The sequence below is a fragment of the Periplaneta americana genome, chromosome 13, assembly GCF_040183065.1.
Source record: "Periplaneta americana isolate PAMFEO1 chromosome 13, P.americana_PAMFEO1_priV1, whole genome shotgun sequence".
Classification (NCBI taxonomy): Eukaryota; Metazoa; Arthropoda; class Insecta; order Blattodea; family Blattidae; genus Periplaneta; species Periplaneta americana.
In genome coordinates this window covers 105482541-105509755 of record NC_091129.1, presented here as the reverse complement: position 1 = coordinate 105509755, position 27215 = coordinate 105482541, and positions in this window count along the sequence as shown.

Sequence of the window (27215 nt, the reverse complement as noted above, 5' to 3'; positions counted from 1 at the left end):
ATTTTTTTTTAAAATTTCGTTTAATATTCACCATGCCCCATAACGTATAGTCATATTACATGGTTTATTGAAACTTGTTTATCACTTATGTGTTCATTGATGTCCCATTGTCTTTTGCTTCACTGTTTCGTGATTTTGTTGATATTCATTATGTTATTCACTGTTGAATGTTCACTATCACTATCTTTGCGTTAATGATACTTGTTCTATTTACACTGTTTACATATATACACTTTAGAAATTGGATTTTCACTATCACCATCTTTCAGTTACATATATACACTTTTAGTAATTATAATTATAGTGATTATAATGTTTTGCTTATTGAGTGTGTATACGCATGTTACAAAACTGAGGCATATATTTACAATTGTTCAAAGTTTATAGCGTTAATGTAGTGCACAAATGACCTCAAATGCTCTTTTATGATGTCTCTATAATTTATTGGCTAATTTCTTCCACTCCTTGTTGCTGCCTTGAAGACACTGCGCTGTTGGTTCAAGATTTGACAATCCCACAGAAGATGATCGACTATTTGGTCAGCTTCTCCGCAAGGACATCCTGGGCTTTCCGAAATCCTGAATCTGTAGTAATAAGATCTGAGTTTCCCGTGACCAGTTAGTATTGATGTAAGGTTTGGTGTAGCTGGTATGTTGATTTTCATCCTGTCTGTCACTGAAGGAAAATATCTCTTCGTTAGTGCTCCTTTTGTTGTGTTTGACCACATCCGTTGCCATTTTTCAGCGCTTTTCTTTTTCTCGGCATCTATTATTGTACTCTTAGGTATCTTATTGTAGATTACTGGTATGTGATCTTCTTCGTAACTAGATTTCACGTTAAAAATTAAAGTTTAATAAAACGGTCGCCATTCCTAGCGTGTAGTAGGATCAGTATGGATAGTAACGATTCATTTGAACATACATATTAAGCTTGATGAACTATCAAATATCCCAGTCCGTAGTTTGATTCAGTTCATTAAGAACATCAAACTATTGGACTGATAGTATATTATGACGGGGATGCGCAACAGATCTTTTAGGGTGCAATGCTAGGGCTGTTATAGCCCTCCCCCTATTAAATTCAATTCAAATTCCATTCAATTCAAGCGAGAGGGGACAGAATTTGATTTTGTTCAAGGGATTCAAATCGCTCGGGAAGACGTGGAAGTCACTGGTTCGCTGTGGTCGCGGGGCCGCGCAAGCACCGTTATGGTACCCCAAAGTGCGCCCCCATCATTTCCACTAAGAGAGCAGCGCGCGATCGAAACTTACACAGTTATGTGCCCACATCCTTTCTCTTTCGAACCGCATACGGTGTTTGCAGTTTCCACTTCGTCGGACTCTGTGACGACGTTTTTGCGTTACATTTAACTCTGAAATGTCAATCTCTGAGGAACGATAGGATAGACGTAATTCTATGTAAAAACTAGCAGTGGAGTGTGATTTGAAGACCTGTGAAAGTTTGCGAAATGTGGCGAAGTGGAGTTTCACAAACACGCGAGGGCCAAAAAGATGACTTTACGAATGTGTGTCATACAATGTTTTTTCTAAGATAGCACAAATTTACATTAAATAAATATTTCAAGTAGGAGAGGTTATAAGATCACAAACTCAGAACCATTAAGAAGCAAGTTTCTATGGTTACGATTTAATGGCCGTCTAAACTGACCATATAATCAACAAAGCGGTTAGGAACATTGAATGATAAATCTTGTTACAATAAGTACTACATGTAACTTCAGAATAATAAGGGCTAAAAGATATGGATGTTAAATTTGTTATTTATTTGCCTTAGTGTAATATTTAAGTAATGAACGATCGAGGTAATGCATTAATTTCTTACTGAATGAAGTTTGTACATTGAATATTACTTTTTATTTGGCAGTGCGTGAAGTGAATAGCTATGCCCAAAGTGATTATTTATTTTTTTACGTACTAGTGTCTTAAATGCTCACTTTAGGCATCATAACAGTGAGTAAATTGCAACTTTACGCGCTATCGTAGAAAAAAATATTTTGTGCATTTCAGAGATGCAAGTTTTTGGCATCTGAAGTGTATTTTCTGAAAATTTACATGTCAGGTTTTGAAAGTTTGCTCCTCAATTATAGTCTACTGGTATGAATTTCCGCGAAGAAAAAGTAAGATAGGTAAAATTAGTTTCTAACGTCAATTTAGTTATGTTTTGGTGGTAGGACTACCAATTTTTATAATGTATTTCCAGTCACGAAGCTTGAGTTGTGAGGGTGCTAGAAACAATAGGCTGTGCCGGTACTATTTTGCATTGTCTGTAATGAGGCGATATTAGCGATCCTAGTGGTTAGCAACTATCTATGGATGCATATTTACTACGTATTGAGCTTCGTGACTGTATATACTAGACTGTGGTATTTCCATAAATCGTGCATATACGAATTTATTTTGATAACGAGGAACAAACAGGTTTTCATCTAAAACCCGAGGTCCATATGTAAGATGTAATATGGATATTTCATTTGAAAGTAACACTGGGACTGAATCGTAGGGAACTCTTCAGCGCACCGCGCACCAAGTCTCACCCTAGAGGCCGCGAATGAGTGGCAAGGGATGCTATCACTCATTCCAGATGCGTCGTCCATTCCCTTTGTTAAGGTAAGGATAGTACGCAGTCTGGGCCATATTATTGGAAAGACCCATCATGTACGATTATTTCCTGTTTCGGATTATATTCCAACCGATTTAGTTCAGTCGATAGAGAAAAGTCTCTGTTACTTCTGGCATTGCAATACTTACTATACAGGAGGTTAATGGACTCAAGATGTCAATCACAACACAGTTTAGATAAGATTCATATAAAAAGTTGGTAAATGAGACCGATAGGCGGTTTAAGGGAAGACTCCACTGAAAATCATGAAATTTTTTCCAAATTTTTTTTAGCTATTTCACTTATTCAGAATTTATATTTTCATACCCCAAATGGATTCAGCTCAATTCTGATTACAAATATTCGTATGTTTACACTTTTTAAATTAAGACTGGAAGGTGGCATGGAATTTAAAGAGCTGTCAAAATTGTTTTTCATCGAAGAATTCTTTTTTAAAATTTCTGATTACAAATCTAGTAACTTTTTGTTGGCTCCCTGAAGTTACTAGATGAATGTAGCGGAGGAGAATATTAATTTACATAAATATTCATTTTATTTTCAAATCTATTTTTCTGTGTTCATTTTTGTTGATTCAACACCAACTTTCTTATGCCAAAGATTAATCAATCTTCTGGATGAAATTTTTACTGCAAGTATTTATGAGGTAGCTGCATGTTTCTATGCATTTATTTTGTGAGAAATGATGCTAGTTTATTTTATTAATATTTTTCTTAAGAAAAAAATTTATAAAGTAAACTAGCAGCATTAAGAAAAGTATTAATAAAGTAAACTAGCAGCATTAAGAAAAATATTAATAAAATAAACTAGCAGCATTAAGAAAAATATTAATAAAATAAACTAGCAGCATTTCTCACAAAATAAATGCATAGAAACATGCAGCTACCTCATAAATACTTGCAGTAAAAATTTCATCCAGATTGAGTAATCTTTGGCATAAGAAAGTTGGTGTTGAATCAACAAAAATGAACACAGAAAAATAGATTTCAAATAAAATGAATATTTATGTAAATTAATATTCTCCTCCGCTACATTCATCTAGTAACTTCAGGGAGCCAACAAAAAGTTACTAGATTTGTAATCAGAAACTTTAAAAAAGAATTCTTCGATGAAAAACAATTTTGACAGCTCTTTAAATTCCACGCCCCCTTCCAGCCTTAATTTAAAAAGTGTAAACATACGAGTATTTGTAATCAGAATTGAGCTGAATCCATTTGGGGTATGAAAATATAAATTCTGAATAAGTGAAATAGCTAAACAAATTTGGAAAAATTTTCATGATTTTCAGTGGAGTTTTCCCTTAAGTTACTCCTGAACGTGTCAGATACTGTACCATCTGTCATATAGTTTACGGAATGTCCTTGCTTGTTGCAGATCTTCAGAGCGAATAGCTTATGTGGTATGTAACAAAAAATTGTAATACCATATTGGTTGAAAGTTCATAGTTTTCTCAGAAAAATGTTTTGTGTTTTAACGTCATTTTGGAACTAAAATAACGTTTTTTTTTTAACATTACCGATATAATTTTTATAGCGATTTCATTTTGTCTTCCCAAACGGAGCAGGCTGTACACTACTAGACACGAATATACCACGGATTCTGATATGACGTGGTGGGAAGAAAGAAAGAAAAGAAAGAAAGAAAGAAATAAAAGAAAGACAGACAGAAATATTATCAGTTAATATAAATTCAGTGTAAAGTTCTTTAACTTCTGCGGTGAGATTTTTAATTTGTTATTCTCATTAGAGAAAGATTTGTGATGCTGTTACGGTCTAAGAAGTGTATATTGGTTTGTGAGAATTATCAGATCTCGAGCGACTTCACAATTCTTTATGGATGGTTATATAACACCTTAACAAAACTTTTAAAGAACAGGGACTATCTACACCTTTTCCAGTTGTATTTCAGAAAATATCAATTTTATTTCAGATTAGTCAATTCAATTTCAGATAGCTTAGTATCATTTGTATTTCAGATTAGTCAATTCAATTTCAGATAGTATCAATTGAAGGGTCTAGGAAAAAAACCAGGTAAGTCACTTTTTCCATGAAACCTGGTTTTTTCGCTGAAACAGTTGACTTACCTGCTTTTTTTTCCTGCACGCCAAAATATTTGAAGGCAAATAAACCCATGACTAATCTGTTTCTTTTCCTGTTTCATACCTCTAAAAGACAGTCCTTTCCATAGACAATCTAATGACACCTCAAACTCCATCTCGACAAAAATGTGACTTACTTGGTTTTTCCCTGGACCCTTCAATTGTATTTCAGAAAACATCAATTGTATTTCAGATTTGTTAATTGTATTTCAGAAACTATCATTTGTATTTCAGAAGGTACGGTTGGCACCTTATTCTCCAATGTTAAATCCAATCGAGATCATTTGGTGTAAAGTGAAGACGTACGTAAAAACCCAGCTTGGAATTCCTGACGTCATGGCTCCTGGTGTTGTAGGCTAATTCACCTACTGTAGAGAGTAAAATTGATGAAGCAACACACACAATATTGTTGGTGGTGATCGTGCTCGTGCAGTACAACATAGTACAATTCATAAAGCTGCAGCTTTAGCTATGGTGAATATGCCTGTCGGACCATAAAATGCAAGAAAGTTGAGGATTTTTTAAATCCATTTTCCATTTTTTAAAAATATATGTTAAATATATGTTAAAATCTCAAGTAGACCTACATTTGTTATTTTGCTTTGGCGACATCGTTAAAAACTTTAAATTGGGAGATTCATGAGGAAGTACATCGTGTATCATCAGATGGTTTTTTCAGACGGGCAGACATTATTGCTATTAGCGGACGCTTAAAATGGGCTCTTGTTCTTGACCCTACTATCCGTTTCGAAAGAAACCTAAATCAGGCCACCGAAGTTGATATTGAGAAGAAATCCATATATGAACCTTGTCTGCCTTATCTTTCTCAAAAGTACAACGTCCCTCTTAAACAATGGTCTGTCATTGGTTTGCTGTTTGGCAGTAGAGGTTCTATTACAAAATTCACATGGAATTATCTTAAGGAACTTCACATTCCTTTTGATTATGTAATGTCTGTCCTTATAAATATTATCAAGAATTCCCTTCAAATATTACATCATCATCTGTATTTCAATTAATCCACTTATATTTGCCTTCAACAATTAACTTTCTTTTTTCTTTAATGTATCACATCACATTATATTGTACATGTTTATTGTATTCAGGACCCCTGTGGTCACTCAAATTCTTTGAGCTGATGTCTATAATTTAGAAAATATATATGACTATGTAATCTTAAATGCATTACTTATTTTCTGAAATACATTTGATACCATATGAAATACAATTGAAAAATCTGAAATACATTTGATACCATCTGAAATACAATTAACAAATCTGAAATACAATTGATAATTTCTGAAATTAAATTGACTAATCCGAAATATATTTGATCATTTCTGAAATACAACTGGAAAAGGTATAGTCTAAAGAAAAAAAATTAAGATATTGCAACACCGATAAAATGATAAAGGTAGATTGTCATGAGATCACATGCTTGCGAGAAGCTTTCTATCTGTCCGAGTGAACGACGCTCCCAAATAATCTCATCGCAGCAACATGCAATTATGCGATTTTCTTCTTCTTGACAGGCACGTATGGCGATGTAGAAGCGATCCCGGGTTCGCAGGGTGTTGTGGCCACAGAAATGATCACAGCGAACAATCCTGATTCAGGAGAAGCGATGTCAGAGAACGCGACAGTCCCGAGGGATGCAGAAGTTGAGGAAGTGTTGCGCCGTGAATTTGGCTGAGTTCATACAGCCAGGAGCCGAATTTGAGGACAGGGACTGCAGACCTGCAGGTACTCCCAGCACTGATTTTCAGGAAGATGTAGTTAGTATTAGATCAGTCTGTATGGAACCTGGTAAACTTCAGACAAATGGTGACAAGCAAAACTGTCCAGTTACACGCATCGCCCGTATCAGCTCATCGTTGTCAAATATTACATCTATCGATTGAAAAAGAAGTTAATAATCGAGATAAGAGATAAAATTAGAAATAATGCGATTACATTATCGTGTTTACAGTCGATAGGTATACTATGTATTTATGAAAGAAGTTACTTGATCTGTCAAAATATCAGGATCACTTAAAAATCTAAGAAACAGTGCATATTTTATTTCTTGGTTAAGGCTGCTCTTCCCCTTGTTTTATTTTTTTCATCCGAGAATTAAGATGGAAGCCACTCCAAATTTTCCTCCATGAATCTCAACAAACTGTGGTAATCTTCTAACAGTCTTGACTAGTTTTCTGTATAATTTATGTCTTCTTACTTACTGGCTTTTAAGGAACCCGGAGGTTCATTGCCGCCCTCGCCTAAGCCCGCCATTGGTCCCTATTCTGAGCAAGATTAATCCAGTCTCTCCCATCATATCCCACCTCTCTCAAATCCATTTTAATATTATCTTCCCATCTACGTCTCAGTCTCCCTAAAGGTCTTTTTCCCTCCGGCCTCCCAACTAACACTACATGCATTTCTGAATTCGCCCATACGTGCTACATGCCCTACCCATCTCAAACGTCTGGGTTTAATGTTCCTAATTATGTCAGGTGAAGAATACAATGCGTGCAGTTCTGTGTTGTGTAAATTTCTCCATTCTCCTCTGACTTCATCCCTCTTAACCTCAAATATTTTCCTAAACACCTTATTCTCAAACACCCTTAACCTATGTTCCTCTCTCAAAGTGAGAGTCCAAGTTTCACAACCATAAAGAACAACCGGTAATATAACTGTTTTATAAATTCTAACTTTCAGAATTTTGACAGCAGACTGGATGATAAAAGCTTCTCAACCGAATAATAACAGCCATTTCCCATATTATTTAGCCTGTTCTGTTTTTAATTTCCTCCCAAGTATCATTTATATTTGTTACTGTTGCTCCCAGGTATTTGAATTTTTCCACCTCTTCAAAGGATAAATTTCCAATTTTTATAATTCCATTTCGTACAATATTCTCGTCACGAGACATAATAATATACTTTGTCTTTTCGGGATTTACTTCCAAACCTATCTCTTTACCTGCTTCAAGTAAAATTCTCGGAATTTGCCTAATCGTTTGTGGATTTTCACCTAACATATTCACGTCATCCGCATAGACAAGCAGCTGATGTAACCCGTTCAATTCCAAACCCTCTCTGTTATCCTGGACTTTCCTAATGGCATACTCTAGAGCAAAGTTAAAAAGTAAAGGTGATTATGCATCTCCTTGCTTTAGCCCACAATGAATTGAAGACGCATCTGACAGAAACTTACCTATACTTTATGTCTTCTTACTTTCATAAAAGCTGTCATTAGTAACGAGGTACCATTATTACTTTAAAATATAAGCACAGTCTGTACTATACCCTACTTAAACATATCATAGTACTTACTGACATAAACATTACACTAGAGCCTCAGTTTTAGGCAGAGAAAATGTCTTGTTTATCCTTTCCTTATGAACCAGTGGGGTGAAGAGTGAGTGAACGAAGGTGAGGCATTCGTATACAGTTGTCTCTTGGAAGCAGTCGAGTGTTTCGTATTGAGCGCAACCACACTTAAAAGAAAAAAGAAATTCGTACTCGATGAAAACTAAATTTGCTGTGATAGACTAAAGAAAGGTGAAAGTGTGGTAAGTTTAGCTACAGAACTGTCCATACCGGAAAGTATATTAGCGAAGTGGAAGATGAGTATTATCGGCAACAGTGATTTTGATACTACTTCCAGTTCAATTCTTGAAAATAGGAAAACAGTGAAGAGACCAACTATAAACAATGGACAGATTATGCTCTTTCTTTGCTCTCTCAAAAGGATCAGTATGTACTGTGATATATAAAGGAAGTATATTTTATGCTGTGGAACAAGTAATAATTAACTTTATTTTATTTATGAGTATTTTTTACTAATTAAATTCCAAAGTTCTTTACCGTGTTAATATTTAGTATTTACCTTGCTAGATTAGACTAGTTTCGAAGTCTTGTGCTTCATTGCCCAAAGCCTAGTGGAGATTCCGCGCTATCTTCTGGTTTCCTGTTGTGGTTGGGTGTGTTCATGTATTTTTTAATTCTTTAGAGTGCAGAGTTCTTCCATGAAAAAGATGTCACAAAAGTTTAAAATTTTTCCTTGTTTTAATAATTGTCCATTTATTTATCAGATGTTTAAATTCAAACGCGATAAATTTATTCCTTTTAAAATACACCTATTTGTTACATTCTTGCGATCTAATTTACGAAATTGCTTCAATTCTCTGTTGGTAAAATTACGATATACAATGAGAACCTGAAATAGTGAACATTGTTCTTGCGGGCCCTGTAAGGTGACTGAACTTTAAGTCGATGTGCTCCATCCTAGAATCGAACTGCCTAAAATCAAACTACGTACAATTGAGGCTCCACTGTGAATACTTTTATTCATATATTTTTAAGCACTGATTAAACTCAGTAAGTATTAGTTACAACAAGTCAAAGTTGCAGTACGTATTACTAATAAATGGCCGCGAAACCAGGTGGACTGGGTTCGATTCCCAGTCGGGGCAAGTTACCTGGTGAAGTTTTTTCCGGGGTTTTCCCTCAACCCAATATGAGCAAATGCTGGGTAACTTTCGGTGCTGGATTCCGGACTCATTTCACCGGCATTATCACCTTCACCTCATTCAGACGCTAAATAACCTAAGTCAGCGTTTCTCAAACTTTTCTGAAGTGGGGACCACTTTTTAAGTCAGTACAGTTCCGCGGACCACCTTACTCTTGTTCCCTTCGAAAGCAAATTTATAATTTTTGTAGCATATTTTAATACCAGTATACTTATATTTTGAAATATAATTAATTAATTAAAATTAATTTAATTCATTTAATTTTATATTAGTATCAACTAATTAAGTTAATGTTAATAGAAGAAAATTAATTTCTTTTTTTAATAATTCAAGGTATTAGAATTTGGATAATCTTTAACTAATTAACTAAAAAAATAATAAATATTGGTACTCGCATTAATGAGATGGATGAGCCTGCCGATTCTTGCACAGTTGTTCTAAACTTGGATGAATGCTGGCAAGTTTAAGTCGAAGATCGTCACCTACATCAAGTCGATTTCGGTACTTTGTTTTTATTAGAGTTAGTGATAAAAACCTTTTCTCATACAGATGCGTAGAAGCAAACTGAATTATAATCTCTAAAGCACCATTGTACAGTTCACTATATTCTCTTTTCACTTGTGATGAGGTCCAGAAATTAACCATACCTTCCGCTTGGAATTTCATTTTAAGTCTGGTGTCATTCGAGAGTTCAATTAACTATTTTCTTTCACTCAATGAAAGTTTGTTATTTTCAGTACCGCAATGAAAGGGATCACGAACCCATGGAAATTTGTCATATTAACTTGGAAAATAAGTTTCAAATTGTGACCTCTGAGTTGTATTATTGGTGTACGACGTACAGTACGTGACCATTTTAATGTGAAGGCTGGGTGTCGGCAAAACTATTAAGAAAAACATAAATATATGAAAAGGTTCGGTACTTTGGTCCTCTGTTATGAATTCGGGTGGTCCTGGCTTGGTTACATGCGCCAGATGTGCAGGGAAAAGATGGCAAGAAACACCACGTTCATAGTGCTTTAAATCCCCCTTTTGTTGTTGAGAGTGGGAAGTCGGTAGACAGGTAGGGTAATAAATTTCATAAAATATTAGTACTGGGAAAAAAAGTGAAAGGCGATTGCCATATGTTATTTTCAAACGCCGAGATTTTCAGCTATAGTGTGATACGCAATTCGTTTGAATTTTATTTTTTCTTCTGTCTTTTTTGAAGGACCACAAGGGCAGACCTCGAGAACCACAGGTGGTCCGCGGACCATAGTTTGAGAAACGCTGACCTAAGATGTTGATAAAGCGTCGTAAAAAACCTACTAAAAGAAAAAAATTACTAATAAATAGGGGTGCATACGCCTACTGAAAAGTTGTATCATTGCAATGCAAGTATTTACTTAAAAGCTAGCAGTAACAGCATTTACTACTTTTTTATTCACTCCGTCCATTGTCTTTATAATAATAATAATAATAATAATAATAATAATAATAATAATAATGATAATAATAATAATAATAATAATAATGAATATTTTATTATTTCATTGCAATGTTAACAATAGATGGCTCTGGCCGCATTTATCACACAGTTATCAATAAATAGTTTAATTTTTTCTGTATGATTTGTTATGAAATGTGATACAATGTATAAAAATAACGTTCTGTATCATTTTAATGAAATAAATACATTATTTATTATGCTATTAGCGAAATAGTCTAATTAAATATCACACGAGGTTTGCATTCCATTCGGATGTTTGTAGTCACGCTTCGTGGTTGTGAATTATCGACAAAATGAAAGCTTCTTGAGATATTATTTATGATAATTTGACGATTACGCATTATATTTTTAACTTCAAGAAAATTTTACTTTTATTTCAAGATTATATAAGATTTAGTGTAGTTAATAAATAAAAAATGAGTTCGACATCTAATTACGTAACAAGATTGACTTCCGTTAATAGTAGAGGTAATATAAAATACATGAGTACATTGCATCTAATTTTAGGAACAGAATTCGTTTCCTGAACTGAAGCGAAATACTTCATAGGCCTATTACTGAGACAAGTAATGTTGTTAAACTGTCTTGTGATTTTCCCATAAGTAATATCACATGTGAACATAAATCGAATAAATTGTCTCTTGTGCAATATGGATTTCTATCATTTTAGCTATTCACTATCGTAAAGAATAACATAACTGAATCTATAAATTAAAATGCAATGTAACGACCAATCAATCCGAAACAATGATCGATTATTGTAGTAAGTCGATATGCTAGATATTAATCGATTAAATGCACTCAGTAATATGAGTTAAGTGATTAGCACGGATCTGTTAAAGCAATTTTCGTGACTAGAAGCGCTGTTATTTGAGACTTCATGTTCACGGTTCAACTTCTACAACGTATAATTCTGTCTTAAGGAAATTCCCAGCGGGAAGTTCCTGATCATAGTCGTCATAGCATGTGTTCCGTTTCCTAGCAACGGATCTACAGCTTTAGATCGTGGCAGAAACAAGCAGAATTCTTAACTCTAAAGTTTGATGAAATCTCCCTTGTATAAGTATACTGCATCGGAAATGGCGTATGTTTATGAATAATTATATTCTGAAGCTTATCTGCGACCTTTTTTATGCATAATAATGAACGGAAATGAGTTTTTCTGTCAGATCTGATTATGACCCCTTCTTTTCTAGCATCTCACATTTTTTTGTTCTTTCTTATTCCCGGTTCGTTCTTCCCTTGCTGCTTTAAAATATACACGGGTCTTATGGGTAATCCAGGAGGGGCTGCGGAGCGAGGTGGTGGGGAGGTACTAAGACGGACAGGGCCTTGCTCTTGTTAATGTGCGGGAGGGACGGGACGGGGGGCTAGCCCCGGTCCGTGGAGCCCGGAGACGAACCAAATGCAAATTACACCCAGAGTATTGATTCGAGAAACAGCTACGTCCTTCGTTCGTTCGTTGGAAACGTGGAAATGCCTCGAAGCAGATAATTATTGTTCGAGAAGTCGCGCGCGGACAGTCTCCAATTTACTTATGGACGGAGGGGACGCCTCTCGCGGATCTCGGCGGAACTACGTCGCACACGCAGTTGCGCATCCAGTCACATAGATGGCGTCTGATTCGTGGATTTGGACTTGCGTCGCACGTGGACGACATGTGTCTATTTTGTTTACGTTATGTTGGCTTGGATACTGTTGTTTTCAAATAACTGAAGAGCGATTATTTCTTGAAGTAATTTTGCTAATAAACCAGGGGTGATATTTCAGTTTTTACTTGGGGGGGGGGGGAGATTTTTAGGGAAGATTTTATAGGGTATATTAAACGCTGGAGTAAACTTGACCATAAAAATAAACAAGGATTTAAACCTGGTGTCAGTAGCACTGAAAATAATTATATTTAAAGTTAATTATTATTTTTTCTATTTCTTCAGTATTTTTTTATTGTTTTAAGTCAGAAATAAGGCTGATGCCATGGTTTAATTCTTTTGTTTTATGATCAGTTTACCCCATTATAGTCGCGACGCTGTTATTCCCGGCGTGACTCCTCCTCTTTCATCACGTCTTAGGAAGTGAAGGCTCTATAAAGTCTAGGTAGGTAGTATCGTTCGCCATTTTTGTTCTTTCGTTGTCGAGCTACCAGACGAGGAATCTATTTGCCACACCGTTAAACATTATCATGTCGTAGCTCCTATGATAATAAATCAAACGCACTGTAATTCAGCAAATAATTGAGCAGCAAATAACGTCCTTGTGTGCTTTCTGCGAACCTCAACGAAAGAGCCAAAAGGGCGATTATGTTAAGTATTTATCCAGCTGAAACGGAGCTTCAGGGCTAAGATGCCGTGGTCTACTGGTGCAGATGTTCCCAGACGTTTCGTCTACTACTGCGGCAGACATCTTCAGTGGTTAGGTATCCTAGGTCGAAGTCTCCATTTAGGGGTACCTGTAGCAACTGACATGTGGGATGAAGATGATGGATCAAAAATGTCCTCAGAAATAGGGACGTGTCTTTGGGAAGCTTTAAGAGATCTTCATCCAGCAGTACAAGAAGCCACTATATATTCGGATAGAGCATCAAGTCAAAACCGTAACCTTATAAATGTGGCTATGTTTCTGCGTGGTGTAACGATGTTACTTATCAACGTAATCAACCAAACATTTATGAATTCTGGTCATTCTGAAATGGAATGTGATAGTGTCTATCCTGTCATTGAAGGTAGAGGAGATAAAATTGATATTTATACCCCAGATTGATGGTATACTGTTGTCCGAACAGCCAAAACACAAAATTCTTTCTATAGGGTAATTGAAATGGACTTCTCTGGTTTCTTTGATTTTAAGAGTTTTTCTGCTCGACTGATAACCAATAAAAACAAGTGTGAGGATGGAGGTACCCAGAAACTGGTTGAAGGTGAAATGTTGCACTACAGGAAAGGAAATTCAACCGACATATTTTTCAAAGAAAGATTGACTCACAATTTCGAACCATCGCAGTGAAAAAGATACCTAAACGAAGAGAAACAGATTTTCTTACTAGTCATATCAGCATACTGTACTCAGAATCTTTTCAATTGAGAAAAGGAAACTGAATGGATTACTTCGGCTGTGTCACACCAACAGCACCTCAAAACCATATCATTCATTTTATGAATCCTTAAAAAACGAAGGATGCAACATCTACTATGACAACTTCATCAGATGACATATATAGAGCGATTCACGAGGATTTACCGCCCCTTACGGAGCTTATTTTCGAAGACATTCTGAGCAAAAAGTCATATAAACATTTGTCCTAACTCAATATTTTCAGAATTACACTAATTTGAAGTTTTTGTAAAATACCATTATTCTTGAGTTTCAAGGGTAAAAGAATATTACAGATAAAAAATAAACTATTTAGGAGTATCATTTCTTTAATTAGCTAGTATTATGAAGTTAAAATGTGTTATGAACTCCAAAATTTGTATAGCTTAATGAAAGTATGCTACTTTGTTTTGTATATATTTGTATAGTTTTGGCCGATGAATTGTATATGCTTTAAATTGAATAGTAATCTATATAGCTCTACTGATAAATTGTTTGTATTTGTAATTTGAAGTAGTTTGCATGATATGTATTATCAATTTCTGTATATCACAACTGGTTGAATTGTTTATGCCCTAAATTTAATTAACTTGTTTTATATTATACATATAGCTCAACTTATGAATGATCGTTTGCGTTTGTAAATTTAATAATTTGATTGGCTATGTTTTGTATACTTTTAGTAGAGCCATCGATGTAGCTCAGTCGGCAGACTCGCTGGGCTGCTGACCGGAGCTGCGTTCGGGCTTGGGTTGGATCCCCCTTTGGTCTTTGGTTTCTTCCGAGGTTTTCCCCAGCCGTGGGACTGAAGCCGGATGGTCTATGGCGAGTCTATGGCGAGTCCTTAGCATCAACCCCTTTGATTTGATTACCCCCCTTTGATTTGATTACCTGGTTGGGTTTTTCCGAGGTTTCCCCCACCAAAAGGCAAATGCCGGGTAATATTTTGGCGAATCCTCGGACCTCATCTCATCTCACTACATCTCGCAAAAAAAAAAAAAAAAAAAAATGCACAAAATTGTAAAAATTGTAGAAAATTACTAAATTGTAAAACTATAAAAATTTGTAAAAATTGTAATTGTAATATTGTAAAATGTTGACTTGTTCCACATCTTAAAGCTTCATTGCTCATGTAAGATCTATGGAATAAAATAAATGAATGAATGAATGAATGAATAGTTGCTTCGTACAGGTTTTTTTATTTTTAACTACAAAATTACATTTTTTACGCATTTATCACAACAATTGTTACAAATCACGAAACTCTTGTAAATTCTGTACATTAGGATGCATAATTAAATACTAAAGAATCAAGTTCCTAAAGTCGTATGATTTGTAACAATTTTTTTGATAAGTTCTTAAGAATGATGTCATTTTTAGTTAAAAACAGAAAAATAAAATCTGTGCAAAACAATTAACACATTTTTAGCTTCAGAACACTAGCCAATTAAAGAAATATACTTCTGAATAGTTCGTTCTCTATTTGTAATATTTTTTTTACCCTTAAAAATAAAGAAAAAAGGTATTTTATTAACAACTTCAAATTAGTGTAACTTTGAAAATATTGAAATAAGGACAAATGTTTATATGACTTTTTTGCTCAGAATGTCTTCGGAAATAACCTGCGTAAGGGACGGTAAATCCTCGTGAATCACCCTTTATAATTAATGCTTTATATCATTTGTTCAATGTAGACTAGTATTAACTCTTTCAAACCTGTATACATCACTTTTTCAAAAACAGTTTATCCTAATTTAAAAGTTATAGTATCTAAGCCTATTTAGTGTAAATTCTTAATTTGGAAACATTTCTATACTACCTGAAAATATTTGACATTAATTTAATTTTAGACTTTAAATGAGGTTGATGATACCCTTAAATAATTTACTTAGCATGATTTTTTTATCCTGTGCTGCAAATAAAAATTGAGGCCAGAAAGGATTATTACACTGATTGATAATTTTTAAATAAAATATATGTGTTTAACATTGTCTACTATATTTTTGTTTCATATTGTAAGATTTGGGTTACGTCCTTTCATCATTTTAAGTTAGTTAATTCCTCATTCGTAAAATAGATGTTTGAAATTAATATATTTTAATTAAATGGCACATAGTATAGTATTCTTCTTAATTGTGTGAGGATATAAAATCCATTTAAATTTCCAATTTACTCTCACGATGTTAAATAATATAGTTTTTCTGATTGCATAAAAATTTCAACTCGCTGTGCCATAGAACCATTCACTACCAAAGCGACGATATATGAGAAGTGGCGGTAAGAACAGGGGCTAACTTTGAGAGAGCACAAGCCCGTCCAAGTTCGCTCACTAGCGCCGTCGCTTTTACCGATGCATCGAGTTCTAGATTTATTATTTACAGGATTAACACTAAAGAGAAGGGGTCTTCGGTGGGTTAGCCCCACCCAAAGCTAATCCGTGTCCACCCTTCCGCCTCCTCCTCACCGCATAAATATTGAAATTGCAGCTAAAACTTGTTTCAGAACCAGCCCAATTTATTCATTACTCTAATTACAGTATTTAGGTCAAAACTTTTCGTTATTACATCACGGTCATTCATGTCGCTGTGTACAATCTGTCACTGTTCACGTTTTAATTTGTTAAATCTTGTTTAGCTTTAAGGGCGCATAATACGCGTTCGGAAGCCGAAAAAATGTTTTTTCTTTTTCTTTTCGTTGAATGGACTTTTTTCAATAGTACAGCGAAAAATGTTGAAATATCTTATATATTTTTCGATCTATGATCTAAAACGTGAGACCGTGTCAACTGACTTGGCCATTTAAATAAGGAAAAATCTCATCATCTTCGGTAAGTTTTTCGCTCATTTCCAGTAACTTACGTTTTCAAAGTCCTATTTGCTTATAAATTTCACTCTTTTTTTAAATTCATGAAATTTTGCATGCAGATATATTTCATACTGCAGAACAAATCCTCTCTTTAGCACTGTTTTATCATTCCAAATTACTTTTCTATTAATACATCTTCTTGTAAAAATAATTACATTTTACAATTGAAGACTTTCCCGGAATAAGGGTGTAACCAATAAATCTACAACACACCTTTTAGGAAAAAGGAAAATTATTTCAGGGGTATATTTCGTTAGAGCTATATTTAATAGCAGAAATATTTGACTAATCAAGGGTACTAGTTTATTCAGCTGTTGGATGCAGTCATGCAGTCATATTCATAGACATTCTTAGCTCGGGCTTCCGGTGGATGATCAGCGAACTAATGTTTTTCGTATTAATAAACCAGTGTTAGCGATATTATATGAATCTGTACAAGTAATCACTCGATAGCCGGGGCTAGTTCAGCACGCTCGTAGCGCGGGCTAGCGAAATGTCTATGCATAGCACCCAAATTGTTATAAATTAATGCTTCAAAATTACTTTTTTCACCCAAGTCGCATATTTCATTAAATTGATGTCATGTTGAGGTTCAATTCATGGCAAAAATCACAAAAATATTTCTTATTTGAATTGATAATGGCAGGATTTTTTAACATTGTCATTATGAATAAAATAGAGAAGAAAAAATCAAACAAGATTAAAAATTGTACAATATGTAAGAGAAACAAATTTTTCCCTGCACAAATGGCACCCAAAAATAAAAAAAAAAAAACATAAAACTTTTTGGGTTGCAAAAAAAAAGTTTAAGGAAAATACGGGAATTTTACTTGAAGAAAGTAAAGAGATAGGTTTGGAAATAAATCCCGAAAAGACAAAGTATATGATTATGTCTTGTGACCAGAACATTGTACGAAATATAAATATAAAAATTGGAAATTTATCCTTTGAAAAGATGGAAAATTCAAGTATCTTGAAACAACAGTAACAAATATAAATGACACTCGGGAGGAAATTAAAAGCAGAATAATTATGGGCAATGCCTGTTATTATTCGATTGAGAAGTTTTTTGTCATCCAATCTGCTCTCAAAAAATTGGAAAGTTATAATTTATACAGCAGTTAGAGAATATTAACGATTGTTCTGTATGGTTGTGAAACTTAGACTCTCACTTTCAGAGAGGAACAGAGATTAAGGGTGTCTGAGAATAAGGTGCTTAGGAAAATATTTGGGACTAAGAGGGATGAAGTTACAGGAGAATGGAGAAATTTACACAACGCAGAACTGTATGTATTGCATTCTTCTCTTTTCATAATCAGGAACATTAAATTCAGACGTTTGAGATGGGCAGGGCATGCAGCACGCATGGTCGAATCAAGAAATGTATGTAGAGTGTTAGTTGGGAGGCCGGAGGGAAAAAAGACCTTTGGGGAGACGGAGACTCACTGATTTCAGAAAAGCAACACTTTGGCCTACTGTTATCAACAGAACGGAAAAGTGCATTGATGCAGTTGTGGAATTCTTGAAACATTATTTTGAACTGATGAAATAGGCTATATTGTTGTTGTTTAGTCAACTGTCCGAAGACAGGTCTGAACCTCACAAGTGAAACAGGCTATATTGATACCATTTAAATTAACAATAGAGTACTGTCTATTCCTAGCTTTATGTAAGAGCTATTGGTGATTGAAAAAATTCGCAACCAAAAGTAGAAATAATTTTGCTTATAGCTAAAGGTAATTATTTTCTTCGAAGCAAATAAATATGGAAACGCATGGGCAAACAATTTTATGATTTGATGATATTTCATTTTAATTCATTTGTTTCTCCGTTTACTGTTTTATTACCAAGTTAACCTAGAAAACTTTCATTATGACTTTTTAATGATATTAAATTCTTACTCAACAAAACTCCAGTTATTTTCCTTTTAAATACAATATTACATTCCTTTCTTGGAATTTATATATTAGGCTACTGTATGCTCAATTTTCTCCCCGAACACAAGTTTTACTCATACGGAGGTAAGATTTATACAGGACTCATTTCGCTGGCATTATCACTTTCATTTTATATTCAGACTATTATTGTTATGTACCGAAGTACTTATGATATTTCCGTGCAGGAATTCTGCGTTATATGATGAAGGATGGGTGGAGCGGAGAAAAATTCTCTCCGGCACCGGGACTGGAACCCGGGTTTTCAGCTCTACGTGCTGACGCTTTATACACTAAGCCACACCGGATTCCAGTTCCGATGCCGGATTGAATTTTAAGAGGTGGAACTTAAACTGAAAGGTCCACCCTGTTTCTACCAACGAGGAAATGGCGACCGAGTCACAGCGGTATAACTGTTTCATCAAATGCAGAGGAAATGCTGCATTACAAGCCTGTCCAGAGGCTAAAAGTGGCAGCCCCACTACTGGACTACCTAACGATAAGGCTAGTAACCTATCTTAGGGAAAATTACATTATTTTCAAGTCTCAAACAAGCAGTATAAAATATTACCTTTAAGAAGACTGCTAGATGGAGCCGAAACAGGTCTACAGAGGCCTAATTCGTGAAGGATGATGATGATGATTATTTTATTATTATTATTATTATTATTATTATTATTATTATTATTATTATAAGTATCTTGGTAAATAGTTTTGTTCTAAATAACTGTTTATACACCTAAGACAAATGTCATTTTTCTGCACCTGATAAACGATAATACATTATATTCTATCCTACATAATGTTTACGTTTGTCCTTCAAGCGAAGGCTTATTTTGTTTCCTTTGTTGGGCCTGTGTTACGTATTACAACAGCTTCATTCGACTGACATGGTATGTGTATGAGGGCAGGGAACTACCTTGCCAGTTGCTCTGTAAACACTTCCGTGCTGTGTGCACATAACTTAAGAGACAATGTACCTCAACTTCGAAGTCTAATCATAACATACTGAAATGGTTTGAAACACTTTCTATTGCAAATATCAAAGAAATTGACAGCCCTAGAAGGAAATTCCAGTAGTTCGACGTTCTCAATTTAGGCCTATGTTACAAAATCTCAATAAACTGAGAATTGATTATTTATTTATTTATTTATTTATTTATTTATTTATTTATTTATTCCGGTAGACTTAAGGCCAGGAGGTCTTCTTTTCCACACTACCAGAAGTGAAATACACAATGAAACAATGACAAAAACAGCACCCAATATTAATAGTCATACTTAATATATAAAATCATTTTCATACATATTAGCAAGCTTACATATAAATAAATATTGACTAAACATGATAAATTATTAAGTGATTTACAATTCATATCCTAATTCTACTTTGATAGGCCTAAATGACAATTTATGCAAATACACAGAATAACCTATAAAAATCAGCTAACGCTCACAAATCAATTTCATGTAAAAGTATGTAATTTTTAATTTAAATTGATTAACTATTCGGTAATCCCTGACATGACGAGATAAGGAGTTCCATAGGCGACAAACTGAGTCTGTGAAAGAGGATGAATAGAAAGAGGTACGGTGACGAGGAATGGATTCATGTGATTCATAAAGAATGAAAAATGTTTTGAAACACTTCTGATTGAAAATAGTAGCCCTCAAGAGAATAAAGTAAGTTGTTAGTCATATAGATAAATCCCTGCAGTTCAAAGTTCTCTACGTGGTCTAAAAATCTCCAATAAGGTCACATCTTATGTATTGTTATTCTAAATCACAACATATTAAAATTATTTGGAACACTTTCCTTTTTGCAAATATGGAGTTCCATTACGTATCTAAGAAATTGACAGCCCTAGAAGAAAATCCCAGTAGTTCAATGTTCTCAATTTGTGTTACAAAATCTCCATAAACTGGGAATTGATTATGTGATTCACAAAAATGAAAAATGTTTTGAAACACTTCTGATTGAAAATAGTAGCTCTCAAGAGAATAAAATAAGTTGGTAACCCTGCAGGTAAATCCCTGCAGTTCAAATTCCTCCACGTGATCTAAAAATCTCCATAAAGGTCACATCTTACGTGTTATAACACTTGTATTGCGTGTCGGTATTCAGTCACGTACCAGGCGAACATTGATTATTCCACACTCGTCTGAGAAACTGCTGCAACAGACTCATATGTGGCTGATGACACGTGTGAGCTGACCTTGCGGAGCAAGCACGCGTGTCCAGTGCCGGTGGTTCTACAATGCACGACATCTGTATCCATTAGGAAGCAGGCAAGGTCGACATAAAGCATTAACAAGGACTAAGCTAGGTTCAAACTCGCAGTAAACGAGCTAATTTAAACTACAGGCAGTCCAGAAGAATGCTAGAGGCTACGTATATCGGATCATACACGTTTCGAGAGCTGGATCCGGGACGGATCCTTGTACTTACTGTAGGCTTGCTTTGGTCCATTGCGCGCTACAAGTGGCCTGGGTGGCAGTTGAGAATCAGATGCTAACAGGTGGGCCTCCTGCCTTGTCTTTGACAGAGTCAGGTCCCATCTTCACCAATCAGCACCAATAAGCCTCAGGATCAAAAGTGCTCCCATAACAGCAACGGAAACCCCTACCACCCCAAGACTTCACCCCAGTTTATTTTTAACTCTTTTAGATTTTGGATGAAATGGGGGGAGGTGAAGAGTGCTGGTCGAATAATAGAGGGATCCGAGAGTACTCCGAGAAAAATTTTGCGCTTTATCAGGTTTACACAAGATGATGAAGATGTAAACATTTTTCTTACAGTTGTAATACATATCTGGTGGTGTGAAAGAGAAGGCCTGATGGCCTTAACTCCACCACAGTAATTAAATGAAATAAATACAAAAAATAAATAAAAGAAATGAAATGAAATAAAACAAATGAATTAAAATAAAATAAAATAACAATACAATAACATACAGTACAATAAAATAAAACAGAACAGAACGTAACGGAACGGTACAAAACGGTATCCCCGTAACATGCCATGAAGGCATTTGGGGGGCATGGAGGTAGAGCACTAGAATGAGGTGGTGTGGTCGGCACCACGTTTCTGACCGTTTTTACCCCCGGGAAAGACCCGGCACTTAATTTTATAGGAGGCTGAGTGAAGCTCGGGACCGTTCTGAAAGTTTGGCAAAACGGAACAAAACAAAACAAAACAAAACAAAACAAAAATAAATAACTAAATAAATAAATAAATAAAAAAGGAAATAAATAAATAAATAAATAAAAAAGGAAATAAGTAAATAAATAAATAAATAAATAAATAAATAAATAAATAAATAAATAAATAAATAAAACTCGTAGAATACGTCACCAAGTTGCGGGAATGAAACTGCAGTTGTGTTGGATTAAATTTTTATATTTGTTTTGATTACAAATACAGAGTATGATAAGAGAAATAACGGAGGGCATGTAATGTATTTTTCCTTCGAATTGCAGCGACATTCCGAATTTAGTTCCAGTTTACAGCAAATTTTTCACTATGATCACTTAAAGTGTATTGTATGTGTCCGTTATCACTTTAATATGACAGAACTCGAGAATACGTATCAAACGAGGGTTATCATAGGTCTGTAGTCCTCTCGATGCGGAGGTATTACTAAGAGAGGTCATGCGGCGCCCTTGTGACCGTAGTGAGGGAAGGTGGCGTCATTTGGCTTGGTTATGCAAATTACATAGGTTCATGGCCTAGTTACTAATAACATTAACATTCGACTGCGACTAGTCTTGTTATAGGATAGTAAGCATTTGAAATTCTACAAATTTTTTTCGCCACCGATCCTGGAACGGTTGCCCATATTCGGTGGAAAGACGTATTCCACGTCAAATTCCTCTGCAACGTCGTATTTGTCCACCACAAATTCCATTACGATCTGGCCGGGGAGCGAACCCGCACGGACCATCAGATGAACGAACCAAAAAAAAATTATCGAACCATCGAACCAACATGAGATCAAACGAACAGACGAGCGAACGAGTGAACGAAGAAACGAACGAATAAGAAATGAAACAAACAAACGAACGTGTAATCAAACAAATGAAGGAACCAAAAAAGAAAGAAGATCGAACGAACCAACAAAAGATCAAACAAACATCGAACGAAAGAGCTAATAAAAGATTGAACACGAAAACCATGGGCATTAACCAAATGGACGAACCAAGAAAAAAGATTGAACGAACAGACAAACAAGAGGTCAAACGAACAAACGAACGAGTGAATGAACGAACCAATAAAAGATCAAACGAGCAAAGGAACGATGAAAGAAATAGAAGAACCAAAACTATCATACGACAACGAACCAACCAGAGATCAAAAGAAAAAAAACGGAATAAAAGGGGTTCAAACGAACGAAAAAGTGAACAAAAGAGTAAACAAACAAACGGAAGAGTAAATAAACGAACGAACGAGTAAACAAACGAGCAATCAAAATAACAAACAAGCAAATTAACTAACTTAAAAACCACCATATGAACGAATGAAAAATGAAATGGACGAAACAAGAGATATCAAACTAACGAACCAATAAACAGTCAAATTAACGAACAAACGAAAAGACGAACGAACAAACAAAGAAAATATCAAGTGAACGAACCAACAAATGAAGGAATCAACCAACAACGGAACAAATGAATGAACGAAGGAACGAAGGAACGAACCAATAAACGATCAAACGAATGAACCAACATAAGCATGAACGATGAATAAAATAGACGGATCAACAAATGGTCAAACGAACGAACCAATAATAAATCAAATGAACGAACCAACAAACATTGTTGTTTGGGTAACGGGAGATAAGTCATAAAAATGAGTTTCGAGATAAATGAAAATTGAACATCGGACCCTTATTGCAAATAATTTTCTACACAAATAAAACACATCAACTGCTAGTATTCTTTTAATTTTTGCACACTCACTTGTATAATTTAACTTGTGTTGATGTGGAGAACAAAATTCCATCTGCACAAAAACATGACTTATCCTCCTTTACCCGAACACCACAGAATTCAGAGAACAGAGGATCAAACAAACGATCAAATGAAAGACTCAGCATACGAAATAATGATCAATGGACGAACCAAAAGAGATCAAACGAACGAACAAATGATCAAACGTACCATCTAGCAAACAAAGAAAAGAAAGAACCAACAAACACAAAAGCAAGCGAATGAGAAGGAAACAAAGAGGAACAATGAATAAATAAATACGAGTAAATATTGTTCGTCCTCACGAGTGGAATTTGGCTTTTTTTTAAACACATCTGGAGAATGTTGCACACTGTTGACGAGTATCTTCGCTATTCAGTATCGTCTGATAGTTCAATTCAGAACGCAAAGCGTCTTACTAAAGGTGAAGTTAAGGCTTTGTTTTGTAGTTGCATGGAAATGTGTGTCACATTAATATCAACTTCCAGACCGGTGTCCTTTCAAACGGAACCGTCACATGTTCTATTGTCTACCAAGAAACTGGCGCCTCTTCATAATAAAAGACGTCATATTGATCTTTGCGTCATGCATTCCTAGAAACACGCTTCACAGTGGGAAGTGTACCGAGTTCATACGTAAGTACTTCAATTAATATCGCGGATGTAGCGGGAGAAAAAAAAACTCGGAGGCGATAAACAAGAAAAGTATAACGGGGAGCTTAATAATGATGCAACTTCTCTATGCGCCAACTTTCCAGTTCGAAGACCTGCGCTTAAATACCGGTGAATCCGAGTCAGTTTTTGAAGAACAAAGACCATGTTTGAGGTAGATTTTCACGGGGTACTCTCGTTTCCCCCGGCTTGTACCACTGTATCTCAATCATAATTATAATTATCATTGTTCTGGTCTAAAAGGGCATATTCACGGATTCCCTTATCCGTGAGCCAATTCCATTCGGTTTTTGAATGCGATCAAAAGTGCCTCCATGTGGACTGTTCGTTGGTAAAGATGCCATCACACAACATGATTTTAACTCTCTCAATTGCAGCGCATAACTGGTGGCTCACGCTGCTTTGCGTTCTTGCCTCGATACCAAAAGAACGAAATTGCGAGGCAAACAACAAGCGAGGCTGCCGCGAAAGGCGGCCGCGCGTGACAGCCTCGCTTTGTAAATACGCGACTTATTGTCCTCCGCGACCGCCAGAGAATTTTGAGACTAAAATTCGCAACGAAAAATAGAAATAATCCTACACAAAACTTGAATAATTTTTTATGAAAGCATTTATCAATTCATACCAACTTCAATGTCGTAATTGTCAATTTATTCTACGTACTTAATGAAAAACATAAAGATTGGAGTTGTTGGTTTCATATTATGCTCTGTTGCCATTGTACTTTCAGTGCAATTCATATTTAATTCTCGATTTTCCTTGTAAGAGATATGAAATAACAGTTGAAGTTTTCTTCACAATCACTTATTTCAGCGAAAGAATTATATATCGATAACTATGAAATGATATCTCGGATCTACAAAAATGATCATTTAGTTTAACTACATTATTACAGTAGATTATCGATTATCCGAGGTAATGTGGACCGAGGCCACCTCGAATAACTTAAAGCTCGGATAATACGGACAGCCGCATGGACATAAAAATTTTGTTAACAAATGTAAGTTACCACTATCACCTTTACTTTTTAACTTTGCTCTAGAGTATGCCATTAGGAAAGTCTAGGATAACAGAGAGGGTTTGGAATTGAACGGGTTACATCAGCTACTTGTCTATGCGGATGACGTGAATATGTTAGAAGAAAATCCACAAACGATTAGGGAAAATACGGGAATTTTATTTGAAGCAAGTAAAGAGAGAGATTTGGAAGTAAATCCCGAAAAGACGAAGTATATGATTATGTCTCGTGACGAGAATATTATACGAAATGGAAATATAAAAATTGGAAATTTATCTTTTGAAGAGGTGGAAAAATTCAAATACTTGGGAGCAACAGTAACAAATATAAATGACACTCGGAAGGAAATTAAAAACAGAATAAATTTGGGAAAATTACTGTTATTATTCGGTTGAGAAGCTTTTATCATCCAGTCTGCTGTCAAAAAATCTGAAAGTTAGAATTTATAAAACAATTATATTACCGGTTGTTCTGTATGGTTGTGAAACTTGGACTCTCACTTTGAGAGAAGAACATAGGTTAAGGGTGTTTGAGAATAAGATGCTTAGGAAAATATTTGGGGCTAAGAGGGATGAAGCGAGACGTTTGAGATGGGCAGGGCATGTAGCACGTATGGGCGAATGCAGAAATGCATATAGAGTGTTAGTTGGGAGGCCGGAGTGAAAAATACCTTTGGGGAGGCCGAGAAAGTAAGTAAGTAAGTAAGTAAGTAAGTAAGTAAGTAAGTAGGTGAGTAAGTAAGTAAGTAAGTTAGTAAGTAAGTAAATGTAAGTTACAGTATCATTAAACATCTGCTCATATATAAAAGTAGAGGAAAAGCTTTTATACTTATTTTTGCAGTAAATAATTTACAGTACTGTAGTCTACTTAATACTGTAGTCTACCTTCACTTTACAATAAAATAAAGTTAAAGTTAAAGGAAGTACTGCACTGTATCAAAAACTGAGTCACTTTGTATAACATAAAACACTTTACACTTTCCCAAAGAAGTTCTTCAAAGTTTTTTTTTGTTCCATAGTGGCACTTTGTTTCTTTGCTGCGATGTTCTGCAGTTATCCCAGCATAAAAATGTCGACGGCTGTAGTGTCATCCTGCTGTTCAGAGTTCTTTGTATAGAATTTAGACCGTCTGTATGTGGAATCTTATCGGGATTTTCTATGTAGTCGTCGTCATCATCGTCGGCATCATCACTTTCATCATTTTTGTATGTCCGCTCCGTCAGGGAAGGAAATCTTAAAAATATGTCACGGTACTCACGGCAAAACTTTTAAGAAGTATGTAATGCATAAAAAATTAATTTTATTATTTTACATTTACAGATTTGGCTCGGATAATACGACGCCTCGGTTAATTGGAGCTCGGATAATCGAGGTTCTACTGTATTTAGAGCAGCGGTGCCCAAACTCGAGCAGCCGTGATTACATGCGACAGACAGCCTATGAAGTAAGGAGACGGAGGAAAGGTACTTGGCATGAAAACTACAAACAGTGGTGGTTCCTGTACTGACATCTTGATCAATCCCGCGGGTAAAAATCTCAAGCTTTGCTGTATCAGTAATGTCACTGCTGTCATCAAGAGCCAGTGAATAATATACGATTTTTCTTGCTTCTTTTTTTAACCTGCCTCTTGAATATAATCAGAAATTTTCTGAATTCTTCTTTCGATACTTGGTCGAGAAATTCGTAGTTTATAAAAAAATTAAAAACTTCTTATAGACAAGTTATTTAAGCTATTTTACCATTACTCATTTTTAAGAAATTCCGTTCTATTAAAAGGCTTTAGAGCACGAGATATTTCAAACCCCATTAGGTAGCTGACTTCCTTACATTTATTTATCTCATCTTTCTCTTCCTGGCTATGATTTAAGTCATGTCAATTCCTGGCGTTTAACAATTCGTTGCCACATAATATTGAATCAGTTTTTCTACAATATTA